Genomic DNA, 18,161 nt, shown 5'->3' with positions numbered 1-18,161 from the left:
TTCGTTATCTATCGTAGAACAACGGATATTAATGAATTTCATATAAGGTAGTACGTATTACGATGGAGCCATGACTCACACTGACAGGAATGCTTGTAGTAGCAATGCATATAGCGTTGATGTAATGAAGCAAAGAAGTTATGAACTGTTTCGAAATCATGTTTCGAAAGCAGCAGCTAGCCTGGCTTAATTCCATTTACTCAACAGGCTATTCAACAGACATTCAACAAGCTATTCAGCAGACATTCAACAGGCTATTCAGCCTAACAATTACATGCCTTAAGGTCATGCCGTTCTATTTTTCATTGGAAACCATGGAAAATAAAGAGTTAGCCGTATATACGGCATTAACACAATTAATTTACTCTCCAAAAAAAGAAATGCATAGGTGAACTATAAATGTTGAATTAAGTTCATGTAAATTGAAACTATGAAATTATTGTTTTCCACCGCAAGTCAACCAACCACCCAAACAGACCACCTGATGAAACATTAACCCTAAACAGGCCATTTTTCAAATGCATGAAAATTTCAAGTGGAAAAGGATCACAAAGCGTGATGCACATGAAAATTGGGGAAGTTCTGCTTCAAGATGAGAGGTGTAAAAGGATGACACCATAGAACCTAACATTCGCCTTTTTGTGTTTTTCCAAGTCATTTGATATTCGATTGTGTGCCCTTAAACATCTAGAAGCGGAACACTCATCCGTTGCACGTCATTTTAACGTTCACCACAGTTCCGTTTTATAGCAACTTGGATCATCCCGCGACGGTCCGTCTGCGGTGCAGGATCATTATATCCATGTCGTTAACATTTGGTTTACTGAGCATGTAAACATAGGGTTTACTGGGCATGTCAACATTGTATTTACTGGGCATGTCAACATAGGGTTTACTGGGCATGTCAACATTTGGTTTACTGAGCATGTAAACATAGGGGTTACTGGGTATGTCAGCATTGGGTTTACTGGGCATGTCAGCATAGGGTTTACAGAACATGTCAACATAGGGTTTACTGGGCATGTCACCATAGGGTTTACAGGACATGTCAACATAGGGTTTACTGGACATGTCAACATACGGTTTACTGGGCATGTCAGCATAGGGTTTACAGGACATGTCAACATAGGGTTTACTGGGCATGTCAACATTTGGTTTACAGGACATGTCAACGGAGGGTTTATTGGGCATGTTAACATAGGGGTTACAAGGCATGTCAACATAGGGTTTACTGGACATGTCAACATAGGGTTTACTGGGGATGTCACCATAGGGTTTACAGGGCATGTCAACATTTGGTTTACTGGGCATGTAAACATAGGGTTTACTGGGCATGTCAACATTGGGTTTACTGGGGATGTCATCATAGGGTTTACAGGGCATGTCAACATTTGGTTTACTGAGCATGTAAACATAGGGTTTACTGGGCATGTCAACATTGGGTTTACTGGGGATGTCACCATAGGGTTTACAGGGCATGTCAACATAGGGTTTACTTGGCTTGTCAACATAGGGTTTACAGGACATGTCAACATAGGGTTTACTGGGCATGTCAACATAGGGTTTACCGGGCATTTCAACATAGGGTTTTCAGGGCATGTCAAAATAGGGTTTACAGGACATGTCAACATTGGGTTTACTGGGCATGTCAACATTGGGTTTACGGGGCATGTCAGCATAGGGTTTACAGGATATGTCAATATTGGGTTTACTGGGGATATCAACATTGGGTTTACTTGGCATGTCAACATAAGGTTTACTGGGCATGTCAGCATAGGATTTACTGGGCATGTCAGCATTGGGTTTACTGAGCACGTCAACATTGGGTTTACTGGGTATGTCAACATTCGGTTTACTGGGCATGTCAACATAGCTTTTACTGGGCATGTCAACTGAGGGTTTACTGGGCATGTCAGCATAGGGTTTACAGGGAATGTCAACATTGGGTTTACTTCGCATGCCAACATCAGGTTAACAGGACATGTTAACAAAGGTTTTACTGGGCATGCCACCAAAGGGTTTACTGGGCATGTCAGCATAAGGTTTACTGGGCATGTCAGCATAGGGTTGACTGGCATGTCAGCATAGGGTTTACTGGGCTTTTCCAAATAGGGTTTACAGGACATGTCATCATTGGGTTTACTGGGCATGTCAGCATAGGGTTTACAGGACATGTCAACTGAGGGTTTACTGGGCATGTCAACATTTGGTTTAGAGGACATGTTAACATAGGGGTTACTGGGCATGTCAGCATAGGGTTTACAGGACATGTCAACATAGGGTTTACTGGGCATGTCAGCATAGGCTTTACTGGACATGCCAACAAAGGTTTTACTGGGCATGTCAGCATTGGGTTTACTGAGCATGTCAACATTGGGTTTACTGAGCATGTCAACATTGGGTTTACTGGGCATGTCAGCATTGGGTTTACTGGGCATGTCAGCATAGGGTTTACTGGGCATGTTATTATAGGGTTTACTGGACATGTCAACAGAGGGTTTACTTGGCATGTCAGCATAGGTTTTACTGGGAATGTCAACATTGGGTTTACTGGGCATGTCAGCATAGGGTTCACAGGGCATGTCAGCATTGGGTTTACTGGGCATGTCAACTGAGGGTTTACTGAGCATGTCAACATTGGGTTTACTGGGCATGTCAACATTGGGTTTACTTCGCATGCCAACATCAGGTTAACAGGACATGTTAACAAAGGTTTTACTGGGCATGCCACCAAAGGGTTTACTGGGCATGTCAGCATAAGGTTTACTGGGCATGTCAGCATAGGGTTGACTAGCATGTCAGCATAGGGTTTACTGGGCTTTTCCAAATAGGGTTTACAGGACATGTCAACATTGGGTTTACTGGGCATGTCAGCATAGGGTTTACAGGACATGTCAACTGAGGGTTTACTGGGCATGTCAACATTTGGTTTACAGGACATGTTAACATAGGGGTTACTGGGCATGTCAGCATAGGGTTTACAGGACATGTCAACATAGGGTTTACTGGGCATGTCAGCATAGCCTTTACTGGACATGCCAACAAAGGTTTTACTGGGCATGTCAGCATTGGGTTTACTGAGCATGTCAACATTGGGTTTACTGGGCATGTCAGCATTGGGTTTACTGGGCATGTCAGCATAGGGTTTACTGGGCATGTTATTATAGGGTTTACTGGACATGTCAACAGAGGGTTTACTTGGCATGTCAGCATAGGTTCTACTGGGCATGTCAACATTGGGTTTACTGGGCATGTCAGCATAGGGTTCACAGGGCATGTCAGCATTGGATTTACTGGGCATGTCAACTGAGGGTTTACTGAGCATGTCAACATTGGGTTTACTGGGCATGTCAGCATTGGGTTTACTGGGCTTGTCAGCATAGGGTTTACTGGGCATGTTATTATAGGGTTTACTGGACATGTCAACAGAGGGTTTACTTGGCATGTCAGCATAGGTTTTACTGGGCATGTCAACATTGGGTTTACTGGGCATGTCAGCATAGGGTTCACAGGGCATGTCAGCATTGGGTTTACTGGGCATGTCAACTGAGGGTTTACTGAGCATGTCAACATTGGGTTTACTGAGCATGTCAACATTGGGTTTACTGGGCATGTCAACATTGGGTTTACTGGGCATGTCAGCATAGGGTTCACAGGGCATGTCAGCATTGGGTTTACTGGGCATGTCAACTGAGGGTTTACTGGGCATGTCAACATTGGGTTTACTGTGCATGTCAGCATTGGGTTTACTGGGCATGTCAGCATTGGGTTTACTGGGCATGTCAACTGAGGGTTTACTGGGCATGTCAACATTGGGTTTACTGTGCATGTCAGCATTGGGTTTACTGGGCATGTCAGCATAGGGTTTACTGGGCATGTTATTATAGGGTTTACTGGACATGTCAACAGAGGGTTTACTTGGCATGTCAGCATAGGTTTTACTGGGCATGTCAACATTGGGTTTACTGGGCATGTCAGCATAGGGTTCACAGGGCATGTCAGCATTGGGTTTACTGGGCATGTCAACATAGGGTTTATTGGGCATGTCAGCATTGGTTTTTTTTCGGCATGTCAATTTAGGATTTACAGGACATGTCAACATAGGGTTTATACGGCATATTGAAATAGGGTTTACTGGGCATGTCAACATAGGGTTTACAGGGCATGTCAACATAGGGTTTATTGTTCATATCGATATAGGATTTGCTCGGCTTGTCAACATAGGGTGTTCAGGGCATGTAAACATAGGGTTTACCAGGCATGACAAATCAACAGACGGTTTACAGGACATGTCGACATGCGATTTGCTGAGCATGTCAACATAGGGTTTACTGGGCATGTCAGCATAGGGTTTACAGGACATGTCAACATAGGGTTAACTGGGCATGTCACCATAGGGTTTACAGGACATGTCAACATAGGGTTTACTGGGCATGTTAGCATTGGGTTTACTGAGCATGTCAACATTGGGTTTACTGGGTATGTCAACATTGGGTTTACAGGGCATGTCAACATAGGTCTTACTGGGGATGTCAACATAGGGTTTACAGGTCATGTCAGCATAGGGTTAATAGGACATGTCAACATAGGGTTTACTGGGCATGTCAGCATTGGGTTCACTTGGCATGACAACATAGGGTGTACTGGGCATGTCAACATAGGGTTTACTGAGCATGTCAGCATAGGGTTAATAGGACATGTCAACAGAGGTTTTACTGGGCATGTCAGCATAGGGTTTACTTGGCATGTCAGCATAGGGTTTACTGGACATGTCAATATAGGTTTTACTGGGCATGTCAACTTAGGGTTTACTGGGCATGTCAACATAGGATTTACGGGACATGTCACCATAGGGTTTACAGGGCATGTAAACATAGGGTTTACTGGTTATGTCAACATTGGGTTTACTGGGGATGTCATCATAGGGTTTACAGGGCATGTCAACATTTGGTTTACTGAGCATGTAAAAATAGGGTTTACTGGGCATGTCAACATTGGGTTTACTGGGGATGTCACCATAGGGTTTACAGGGCATGTCAACATAGGGTTTACTTGGCTTGTCAACATAGGGTTTACAGGACATGTCAACATAGGGTTTACTGGGCATGTCAACATAGGGTTTACCGGGCATTTCAACATAGGGTTTTCAGGGCATGTCAAAATAGGGTTTACAGGACATGTCAACATTGGGTTTACTGGGCATGTCAACATTGGGTTTACGGGGCATGTCAGCATAGGGTTTACAGGATATGTCAATATTGGGTTTACTGGGGATATCAACATTGGGTTTACTTGGCATGTCAACACAAGGTTTACTGGGCATGTCAGCATAGGATTTACTGGGCATGTCAGCATTGGGTTTACTGAGCACGTCAACATTGGGTTTACTTGGTATGTCAACATTCGGTTTACTGGGCATGTCAACATAGGGTTTACTGAGCATGTCAGCATAGGGTTAATAGGACATGTCAACAGAGGTTTTACTGGGCATGTCAGCATAGGGTTTACTTCGCATGTCAGCATAGGGTTTACTGGACATGTCAATATAGGTTTTACTGGGCATGTCAACTTAGGGTTTACTGGGCATGTCAACATAGGATTTACGGGACATGTCACCATAGGGTTTACAGGGCATGTAAACATAGGGTTTACTGGTTATGTCAACATTGGGTTTACTGGGGATGTCATCATAGGGTTTACAGGGCATGTCAACATTTGGTTTACTGAGCATGTAAAAATAGGGTTTACTGGGCATGTCAACATTGGGTTTACTGGGGATGTCACCATAGGGTTTACAGGGCATGTCAACTTAGGGTTTACTTGGCTTGTCAACATAGGGTTTACAGGACATGTCAACATAGGGTTTACTGGGCATGTCAACATAGGGTTTACCGGGCATTTCAACATAGGGTTTTCAGGGCATGTCAAAATAGGGTTTACAGGACATGTCAACATTGGGTTTACTGGGCATGTCAACATTGGGTTTACGGGGCATGTCAGCATAGGGTTTACAGGATATGTCAATATTGGGTTTACTGGGGATATCAACATTGGGTTTACTTGGCATGTCAACACAAGGTTTACTGGGCATGTCAGCATAGGATTTACTGGGCATGTCAGCATTGGGTTTACTGAGCACGTCAACATTGGGTTTACTTGGTATGTCAACATTCGGTTTACTGGGCATGTCAACATTGCTTTTACTGGGCATGTCAACAGAGAGTTTACTGGGCATGTCAGCATAAGGTTTACAGGGAATGTCAACATTTGGTTTACTTCGCATGCCAACATCAGGTTAACAGGACATGTTAACAAAGGTTTTACTGGGCATGCCACCAAAGGGTTTACTGGGCATGTCAGCATAAGGTTTATTGGGCATGTCAGCATAGGGTTGACTGGCATGTCAGCATAGGGTCTACTGGGCTTTTCCAAATAGGGTTTACAGGACATGTCACCATAGGGTTTACTGGGCATGTCAGCATAGGGTTTAAAGGACATGTCAACTGAGGGTTTACTGGGCATGTCAACATTTGGTTTACAGGACATGTTAACATAGGGGTTACTGGGCATGTCAGCATAGGGTTTACAGGACATGTCAACATAGGGTTTATTGGGCATGTCAGCATAGGCTTTACTGGACATGCCAACAAAGGTTTTACTGGGCATGTCAGCATTGGGTTTACTGAGCATGTCAACATTGGGTTTACTGGGCATGTCAGCATTGGGTTTACTGGGCATGTCAGCATAGGGTTTACTGGGCATGTTATTATAGGGTTTACTGGACATGTCAACAGAGGGTTTACTTGGCATGTCAGCATAGGTTTTACTGGGCATGTCAACATTGGGTTTACTGGGCATGTCAGCATAGGGTTCACAGGGCATGTCAGCATTGGGTTTACTGGGCATGTCAACTGAGGGTTTACTGAGCATGTCAACATTGGGTTTACTGGGCATGTCAGCATTGGGTTTACTGGGCATGTCAGCATAGGGTTTACAGGACATGTCAACTGAGGGTTTACTGAGCATGTCAACATTGGGTTTACTGTGCATGTCAGCATTGGGTTTACTGGACATGTCAGCATTGGGTTTACTGGGCATGTCAGCATAGGGTTTACTGGGCATGTTATTATGGGTTTACTGGACATGTCAACAGAGGGTTTACTTGGCATGTCAGCATAGGTTTTACTGGGCATGTCAACATTGGGTTTACTGGGCATGTCAGCATAGGGTTCACAGGGCATGTCAGCATTGGGTTTACTGGGCATGTCAACATAGGGTTTACTGGTTATGTCAACATTGGGTTTACCGGGAATGTCAACATAGGGTTTACTGGGCATGTCAGCATTGGTTTTTTTTCGGCATGTCAATTTAGGATTTACAGGACATGTCAACATAGGGTTTATACGGCAAATTGAAATAGGGTTTACTGGGCATATCAACATAGGGTTTACAGGGCATGTCAACATAGGGTTTATTGTTCATATCGATATAGGATTTGCTCGGCTTGTCAACATAGGGTGTTCAGGGCATGTAAACATAGGGTTTACCAGGCATGACAAATCAACAGACGGTTTACAGGACATGTCGACATGCGATTTGCTGAGCATGTCAACATAGGGTTTACTGGGCATGTCAGCATAGGGTTTACAGGACATGTCAACATAGGGTTAAACTGGGCATGTCACCATAGGGTTTACAGGACATGTCAACATAGGGTTTACTGGGCATGTTAGCATTGGGTTTACTGAGCATGTCAACATTGGGTTTACTGGGCATGTCAACATAGGTCTTACTGGGGATGTCAACATAGGGTTTACAGGTCATGTCAGCATAGGGTTAATAGGACATGTCAACATAGGGTTTACTGGGCATGTCAGCATTGGGTTCACTTGGCATGACAACATAGGGTGTACTGGGCATGTCAACATAGGGTTTACTGAGCATGTCAGCATAGGGTTAATAGGACATGTCAACAGAGGTTTTACTGGGCATGTCAGCATAGGGTTTACTTGGCATGTCAACATAGGATTGACAGGACATGCCAACATTTTTTTTATTTTTTATGTCAACATAGGGTTTACTTGGCATGTCAGCATGGGGTTTACTGGACATGTCAATATAGGTTTTACTGGGCATGTCAACTTAGGGTTTACTGGGCATGTCAACATAGGATTTACGGGACATGTCAACATTGGGTTTACTGGTCATGTCACCATAGGGTTTACTGGTTATGTCAACATTGGGATTACTGGGAATGTCAACATAGGGTTTACTGGGCATGTCAGCATTGGGTTTACTGGGCATGTCTATATTGGGTTTACAGGACATGTCAACATAGGGTTTATTCGGCATATTGAAATAGGGTTTACTGGGCATATGAACACAGGGTTTACTGGGCATGTCAACATAGGGTTTACAGGGCATGTCAACATAGGGTTTATTGTTCATATCGATATAGGATTTACTCGGCATGTCAACATAGGTTTTTTTTAGGGCATGTAAACATAGGGTTTACCAGGCATGACAAATGAACAGACGGTTCACAGGACATGTCGACATGGGATTTGCTGAGCATGTCAACATAGGGTTTACTGGGCATGTCAGCATAGGGTTTACAGGACATGTCAACATAGGGTTAACTGGTCATGTCACCATAGGGTTTACAGGACATGTCAACATAGGGTTTACTGGGCATGTCAGCATAGGGTTTACTTGGCATGTCAACATAGGATTGACAGGACATGCCAACATAGGTTTTATTGGTTATGTCAACATAGGGTTTACTTGGCATGTCAGCATAGGCTTTACTGGACATGCCAACAAAGGTTTTACTGGGCATGTCAGCATTGGGTTTACTGAGCATGTCAACATTGGGTTTACTGTGCATGTCAGCATTGGGTTTACTGGGCATGTCAGCATAGGGTTTACTGGGCATGTTATTATAGGGTTTACTGGACATGTCAACAGAGGGTTTACTTGGCATGTCAGCATAGGTTTTACTGGGCATGTCAACATTGGGTTTACTGGGCATGTCAGCATAGGGTTCACAGGGCATGTCAGCATTGGGTTTACTGGGCATGTCAACATAGGGTTTTCTGGGCATGTAAGCATAGGGTTTACAGGACATGTCAACATAGGGTTAACTGGTCATGTCACCACAGGGTTTACAGGACATGTCAACATAGGGTTTACTGGGCATGTCAGCATAGGGTTTACTTGGCATGTCAACATAGGATTGACAGGACATGCCAACATAGGTTTTATTGGTTATGTCAACTTAGGGTTTACTTGGCATGTCAGCATAGGGTTTACTGGACATGTCAATATAGGTTTTACTGGGCATGTCATTTTAGGGTTTACTGGGCATGTCAACATAGGATTTACGGGACATGTCAACATTGGGTTTACTGGGCATGTCAACATAGGGTTTACAGGGCATGTCAACATAGGGTTTATTGTTCATATCGATATAGGATTTACTCGGCATGTCAACATAGGGTGTTCAGGGCATGTAAACATAGGGTTTACCAGGCATGACAAATGAACAGACGGTTCACAGGACATGTCGACATGGGATTTGCTGAGCATGTCAACATAGGGTTTACAGGGCATGTCAACATAGGGTTTATTGTTCATATCGATATAGGATTTACTCGGCATGTCAACATAGGTTTTTTTAGGGCATGTAAACATAGGGTTTACCAGGCATGACAAATCAACAGACGGTTCACAGGACATGTCGACATGGGATTTGCTGAGCATGTCAACATAGGGTTTACTGGGCATGTCAGCATAGGGTTTACAGGACATGTCAACACTGGGTTAACTGGTCATGTCACCATAGGGTTTACAGGACATGTCAACATAGGGTTTACTGGGCATGTCAGCATAGGGTTTACTTGGCATGTCAACATAGGATTGACAGGACAAGCCAACGTAGGTTTTATTGGTTATGTCAACATAGGGTTTACTTGGCATGTCAGCATAGGGTTTACTGGACATGTCAATATAGGTTTTACAGGGCATGTCAACTTAGGGTTTACTTGGCATGTCAACATAGGATTTACGGGACATGTCAACATTGGGTTTACTGGGCATGTCACCATAGGGTTTACTGGTTATGTCAACATTGGGATTACTGGGAATGTCAACATAGGATTGACAGGACATGCCAACATAGGTTTTATTGGTTATGTCAACATAGGGTTTACTGGGCATGTCAGCATAGGGTTTACTGGACATGTCAATATAGGTTTTACTGGGCATGTCAACTTAGGGTTTACTGGGCATGTCAACATAGGATTTACGGGACATGTCAACATTGGGTTTACTGGGCATGTCACCATAGGGTTTACTGGTTATGTCAACATTGGGATTACTGGGAATGTCAACATAGGGTTTACTGAGCATGTCAGCATAGGGTTAATAGGACATGTCAACAGAGGTTTTACTGGGCATGTCAGCATAGGGTTTACTTGGCATGTCAACATAGGATTGACAGGACATGCCAACATAGGTTTTATTGGTTATGTCAACATAGGGTTTACTTGGCATGTCAGCATGGGGTTTACTGGACATGTGAATATAGGTTTTACTGGGCATGTCAACTTAGGGTTTACTGGGCATGTCAACATAAGATTTACGGGACATGTCAACATTGGGTTTACTGGTCATGTCACCATAGGGTTTACTGGTTATGTCAACATTGGGATTACTGGGAATGTCAACATAGGGTTTACTGGGCATGTCAGCATTGGGTTTACTGGGCATGTCTATATTGGGTTTACAGGACATGTCAACATAGGGTTTATTCGGCATATTGAAATAGGGTTTACTGGGCATATGAACACAGGGTTTACTGGGCATGTCAACATAGGGTTTACAGGGCATGTCGACATGGGATTTGCTGAGCATGTCAACATAGGGTTTACAGGGCATGTCAACATAGGGTTTATTGTTCATATCGATATAGGATTTACTCGGCATGTCAACATAGGTTTTTTTAGGGCATGTAAACATAGGGTTTACCAGGCATGACAAATCAACAGACGGTTCACAGGACATGTCGACATGGGATTTGCTGAGCATGTCAACATAGGGTTTACTGGGCATGTCAGCATAGGGTTTACAGGACATGTCAACACTGGGTTAACTGGTCATGTCACCATAGGGTTTACAGGACATGTCAACATAGGGTTTACTGGGCATGTCAGCATAGGGTTTACTTGGCATGTCAACATAGGATTGACAGGACAAGCCAACGTAGGTTTTATTGGTTATGTCAACATAGGGTTTACTTGGCATGTCAGCATAGGGTTTACTGGACATGTCAATATAGGTTTTACAGGGCATGTCAACTTAGGGTTTACTTGGCATGTCAACATAGGATTTACGGGACATGTCAACATTGGGTTTACTGGGCATGTCACCATAGGGTTTACTGGTTATGTCAACATTGGGATTACTGGGAATGTCAACATAGGATTGACAGGACATGCCAACATAGGTTTTATTGGTTATGTCAACATAGGGTTTACTGGGCATGTCAGCATAGGGTTTACTGGACATGTCAATATAGGTTTTACTGGGCATGTCAACTTAGGGTTTACTGGGCATGTCAACATAGGATTTACGGGACATGTCAACATTGGGTTTACTGGGCATGTCACCATAGGGTTTACTGGTTATGTCAACATTGGGATTACTGGGAATGTCAACATAGGGTTTACTGAGCATGTCAGCATAGGGTTAATAGGACATGTCAACAGAGGTTTTACTGGGCATGTCAGCATAGGGTTTACTTGGCATGTCAACATAGGATTGACAGGACATGCCAACATAGGTTTTATTGGTTATGTCAACATAGGGTTTACTTGGCATGTCAGCATGGGGTTTACTGGACATGTGAATATAGGTTTTACTGGGCATGTCAACTTAGGGTTTACTGGGCATGTCAACATAAGATTTACGGGACATGTCAACATTGGGTTTACTGGTCATGTCACCATAGGGTTTACTGGTTATGTCAACATTGGGATTACTGGGAATGTCAACATAGGGTTTACTGGGCATGTCAGCATTGGGTTTACTGGGCATGTCTATATTGGGTTTACAGGACATGTCAACATAGGGTTTATTCGGCATATTGAAATAGGGTTTACTGGGCATATGAACACAGGGTTTACTGGGCATGTCAACATAGGGTTTACAGGGCATGTCAACATAGGGTTTATTGTTCATATCGATATAGGATTTACTCGGCATTTCAACATAGGTTTTTTTTAGGGCATGTAAACATAGGGTTTACCAGGCATGACAAATGAACAGACGGTTCACAGGACATGTCGACATGGGATTTGCTGAGCATGTCAACATAGGGTTTACTGGGCATGTCAGCATAGGGTTTACAGGACATGTCAACATAGGGTTAACTGGTCATGTCAACATAGGGTTTACAGGACATGTCAACATAGGGTTTACTGGGCATGTCAGCATAGGGTTTACTTGGCATGTCAACATAGGATTGACAGGACATGCCAACATAGGTTTTATTGGTTATGTCAACATAGGGTTTACTTGGCATGTCAGCATAGGCTTTACTGGACATGCCAACAAAGGTTTTACTGGGCATGTCAGCATTGGGTTTACTGAGCATGTCAACATTGGGTTTACTGTGCATGTCAGCATTGGGTTTACTGGGCATGTCAGCATTGGGTTTACTGGGCATGTCAGCATAGGGTTTACTGGGCATGTTATTATAGGGTTTACTGGACATGTCAACAGAGGGTTTACTTGGCATGTCAGCATAGGTTTTACTGGGCATGTCAACATTGGGTTTACTGGGCATGTCAGCATAGGGTTCACAGGGCATGTCAGCATTGGGTTTACTGGGCATGTCAACATAGGGTTTACTGGTTATGTCAACATTGGGTTTACCGGGAATGTCAACATAGGGTTTACTGGGCATGTCAGCATTGGTTTTTTTTCGGCATGTCAATTTAGGATTTACAGGACATGTCAACATTGGGTTTATACGGCATATTGAAATAGGGTTTACTGGGCATGTCAACATAGGGTTTACAGGGCATGTCAACATAGGGTTTATTGTTCATATCGATATAGGATTTGCTCGGCTTGTCAACATAGGGTGTTCAGGGCATGTAAACATAGGGTTTACCAGGCATGACAAATCAACAGACGGTTTACAGGACATGTCGACATGCGATTTGCTGAGCATGTCAACATAGGGTTAACTGGGCATGTCAGCATAGGGTTTACAGGACATGTCAACATAGGGTTAACTGGGCATGTCACCATAGGGTTTACAGGACATGTCAACATAGGGTTTACTGGGCATGTTAGCATTGGGTTTACTGAGCATGTCAACATTGGGTTTACTGGGTATGTCAACATTGGGTTTACTGGGCATGTCAACATAGGTTTTACAGGGGATGTCAACATAGGGTTTACAGGTCATGTCAGCATAGGGTTAATAGGACATGTCAACATAGGGTTTACTGGGCATGTCAGCATTGGGTTCACTTGGCATGACAACATAGGGTGTACTGGGCATGTCAACATAGGGTTTACTGAGCATGTCAGCATAGGGTTAATAGGACATGTCAACAGAGGTTTTACTGGGCATGTCAGCATAGGTTTTATTGGTTATGTCATCATAGGGTTTACTTGGCATGTCAGCATAGGGTTTACTGGACATGTCAATATAGGTTTTACTTGGCATGTCAACTTAGGGTTTACTGGGCATGTCAACATAGGATTTACGGGACATGTCAACATTGGGTTTACTGGGCATGTCACCATAGGGTTTACTGGTTATGTCAACATTGGGATTACTGGGAATGTCAACATAGGGTTTACTGGGCATGTCAGCATTGGGTTTACTGGGCATGTCTATATTGGGTTTACAGGACATGTCAACATAGGGTTTATTCGGCATATTGAAATAGGGTTTACTGGGCATATGAACACAGGGTTTACTGGGCATGTCAACATAGGGTTTACAGGACATGTCAACATCGGGTTTACTGGGCATTTCAACATTGGGTTTACTTGGCATGTCAGCATAGGTTTTACAGGGCATGTCAACATTGGGTTTACTGGGCATGTCAGCATAGGTTTTACTGGGCATGTCAACATAGGGTTTACTGGGCATGTCAACATAGGGTTTACTGGTTATGTCAACATTGGGTTTACTGGGAATGTCAACATAGGTTTTACTGGGCAAGTCAGCATTGGGTTTATAGGTCATGTCAGCATAGGGTTAATAGGGCATGTCAACATAGGGTTTACTGGGCAAGTCAGCATCGGGCTGACTGGACATGTTAGCATAGGGTTTACAGGACATGTCAACATATGGTTTACAGGACATGTCAACATCGGGATTACTGGGCATGTCAGCATATGGTTTACAGGACATGTCAACATAGGGTTTACTGGGCATCTCAACATAGGGTTTACTGGGCATGTCAACATAGGGTTTACTGGGCATGTCAGCATAGGGCTGACTGGGCATGTCAGCATATGAGTTACAGGACATGTCAACATAGGGTTTACTGGGCATGTCAGCATAGGGTTTACAGGACATGTCAGCATAGGGTTTACAGGACATGTCAACATATGGTTTACAGGACATGTCAACATAGGGTTTACTGAGCATGTCAGCATAGGGTTTACTGGACATGTCAACATTGGGTTTACTGGGCATGTCAACATAGGGTTTACTGGGCATGTCAACATAGGGTTTGCTTGGCATGTCAACATTAGGCTTACTGGGCATGTCAACATAGGGTTTACTGGGCAAGTCAGCATCGGACTGACTGGACATGTCAGCATAGGTTTACAGGACATGTCAACATCGGGTTTACTGGGCATTTCAACATTAGGTTTACTTGGCATGTCAGCATAGGTTTTACAGGGCATGTCAACATTGGGTTTACTGGGCATGTCAGCATAGGTTTTACTGGGCATGTCAACATAGGGTTTACTGGGCATGTCAACATGGGGTTTACTGATTATGTCATCATTGGGTTTACTGGGAATGTCAACATAGGTTTTACTGGGCATGTCATCATTGGGTTTACTGGGCATGTCAACATAGGGTTTACAGGGCATGTCAACATAGGGTTTATTGTTCATATCGATATAGGATTTACTCGGCATGTCAACATAGGGTGTTCAGGGCATGTAAACATAGGGTTTACCAGGCATGACAAATGAACAGACGGTTCACAGGACATGTCGACATGGGATTTGCTGAGCATGTCAACATAGGGTTTACAGGGCATGTCAACATAGGGTTTATTGTTCATATCGATATAGGATTTACTCGGCATGTCAACATAGGTTTTTTTAGGGCATGTAAACATAGGGTTTACCAGGCATGACAAATCAACAGACGGTTCACAGGACATGTCGACATGGGATTTGCTGAGCATGTCAACATAGGGTTTACTGGGCATGTCAGCATAGGGTTTACAGGACATGTCAACACTGGGTTAACTGGTCATGTCACCATAGGGTTTACAGGACATGTCAACATAGGGTTTACTGGGCATGTCAGCATAGGGTTTACTTGGCATGTCAACATAGGATTGACAGGACAAGCCAACGTAGGTTTTATTGGTTATGTCAACATAGGGTTTACTTGGCATGTCAGCATAGGGTTTACTGGACATGTCAATATAGGTTTTACAGGGCATGTCAACTTAGGGTTTACTTGGCATGTCAAAATAGGATTTACGGGACATGTCAACATTGGGTTTACTGGGCATGTCACCATAGGGTTTACTGGTTATGTCAACATTGGGATTACTGGGAATGTCAACATAGGATTGACAGGACATGCCAACATAGGTTTTATTGGTTATGTCAACATAGGGTTTACTGGGCATGTCAGCATAGGGTTTACTGGACATGTCAATATAGGTTTTACTGGGCATGTCAACTTAGGGTTTACTGGGCATGTCAACATAGGATTTACGGGACATGTCAACATTGGGTTTACTGGGCATGTCACCATAGGGTTTACTGGTTATGTCAACATTGGGATTACTGGGAATGTCAACATAGGGTTTACTGAGCATGTCAGCATAGGGTTAATAGGACATGTCAACATTGGGTTTACTGGGCATGTCACCATAGGGTTTACTGGTTATGTCAACATTGGGATTACTGGGAATGTCAACATAGGGTTTACTGAGCATGTCAGCATAGGGTTAATAGGACATGTCAACAGAGGTTTTACTGGGCATGTCAGCATAGGGTTTACTTGGCATGTCAACATAGGATTGACAGGACATGCCAACATAGGTTTTATTGGTTATGTCAACATAGGGTTTACTTGGCATGTCAGCATGGGATTTACTGGACATGTGAATATAGGTTTTACTGGGCATGTCAACTTAGGGTTTACTGGGCATGTCAACATTGGGATTACTGGGAATGTCAACATTGGGTTTACTGGTCATGTCACCATAGGGTTTACTGGTTATGTCAACATTGGGATTACTGGGAATGTCAACATAGGGTTTACTGGGCATGTCAGCATTGGGTTTACTGGGCATGTCTATATTGGGTTTACAGGACATGTCAACATAGGGTTTATTCGGCATATTGAAATAGGGTTTACTGGGCATATGAACACAGGGTTTACTGGGCATGTCAACATAGGGTTTACAGGGCATGTCAACATAGGGTTTATTGTTCATATCGATATAGGATTTACTCGGCATTTCAACATAGGTTTTTTTTAGGGCATGTAAACATAGGGTTTACCAGGCATGACAAATGAACAGACGGTTCACAGGACATGTCGACATGGGATTTGCTGAGCATGTCAACATAGGGTTTACTGGGCATGTCAGCATAGGGTTTACAGGACATGTCAACATAGGGTTAACTGGTCATGTCAACATAGGGTTTACAGGACATGTCAACATAGGGTTTACTGGGCATGTCAGCATAGGGTTTACTTGGCATGTCAACATAGGATTGACAGGACATGCCAACATAGGTTTTATTGGTTATGTCAACATAGGGTTTACTTGGCATGTCAGCATAGGCTTTACTGGACATGCCAACAAAGGTTTTACTGGGCATGTCAGCATTGGGTTTACTGAGCATGTCAACATTGGGTTTACTGTGCATGTCAGCATTGGGTTTACTGGGCATGTCAGCATTGGGTTTACTGGGCATGTCAGCATAGGGTTTACTGGGCATGTTATTATAGGGTTTACTGGACATGTCAACAGAGGGTTTACTTGGCATGTCAGCATAGGTTTTACTGGGCATGTCAACATTGGGTTTACTGGGCATGTCAGCATAGGGTTCACAGGGCATGTCAGCATTGGGTTTACTGGGCATGTCAACATAGGGTTTACTGGTTATGTCAACATTGGGTTTACCGGGAATGTCAACATAGGGTTTACTGGGCATGTCAGCATTGGTTTTTTTTCGGCATGTCAATTTAGGATTTACAGGACATGTCAACATTGGGTTTATACGGCATATTGAAATAGGGTTTACTGGGCATGTCAACATAGGGTTTACAGGGCATGTCAACATAGGGTTTATTGTTCATATCGATATAGGATTTGCTCGGCTTGTCAACATAGGGTGTTCAGGGCATGTAAACATAGGGTTTACCAGGCATGACAAATCAACAGACGGTTTACAGGACATGTCGACATGCGATTTGCTGAGCATGTCAACATAGGGTTAACTGGGCATGTCAGCATAGGGTTTACAGGACATGTCAACATAGGGTTAACTGGGCATGTCACCATAGGGTTTACAGGACATGTCAACATAGGGTTTACTGGGCATGTTAGCATTGGGTTTACTGAGCATGTCAACATTGGGTTTACTGGGTATGTCAACATTGGGTTTACTGGGCATGTCAACATAGGTTTTACAGGGGATGTCAACATAGGGTTTACAGGTCATGTCAGCATAGGGTTAATAGGACATGTCAACATAGGGTTTACTGGGCATGTCAGCATTGGGTTCACTTGGCATGACAACATAGGGTGTACTGGGCATGTCAACATAGGGTTTACTGAGCATGTCAGCATAGGGTTAATAGGACATGTCAACAGAGGTTTTACTGGGCATGTCAGCATAGGTTTTATTGGTTATGTCAG

At 43.5% G+C, this 18,161-nt stretch overlaps 1 protein-coding gene across 4 annotated transcripts in view; it reads left to right on the top strand.

The window, feature by feature from the left end:
* Positions 1 to 18,161, top strand: part of LOC124124966 (ankyrin repeat and KH domain-containing protein mask-like) — a 239,630-nt gene that overhangs the window by 183,494 nt on the left and 37,975 nt on the right. The gene's annotated exons all lie outside the window — the stretch shown is intronic.

Source organism: Haliotis rufescens, unplaced genomic scaffold, assembly GCF_023055435.1.
Source record: "Haliotis rufescens isolate VD_foot unplaced genomic scaffold, xgHalRufe1.0.p SCAF_41, whole genome shotgun sequence".
NCBI classification, from domain to species: Eukaryota; Metazoa; Mollusca; class Gastropoda; order Lepetellida; family Haliotidae; genus Haliotis; species Haliotis rufescens.
This window is presented reverse-complemented; position numbering and strand designations above follow the sequence as displayed.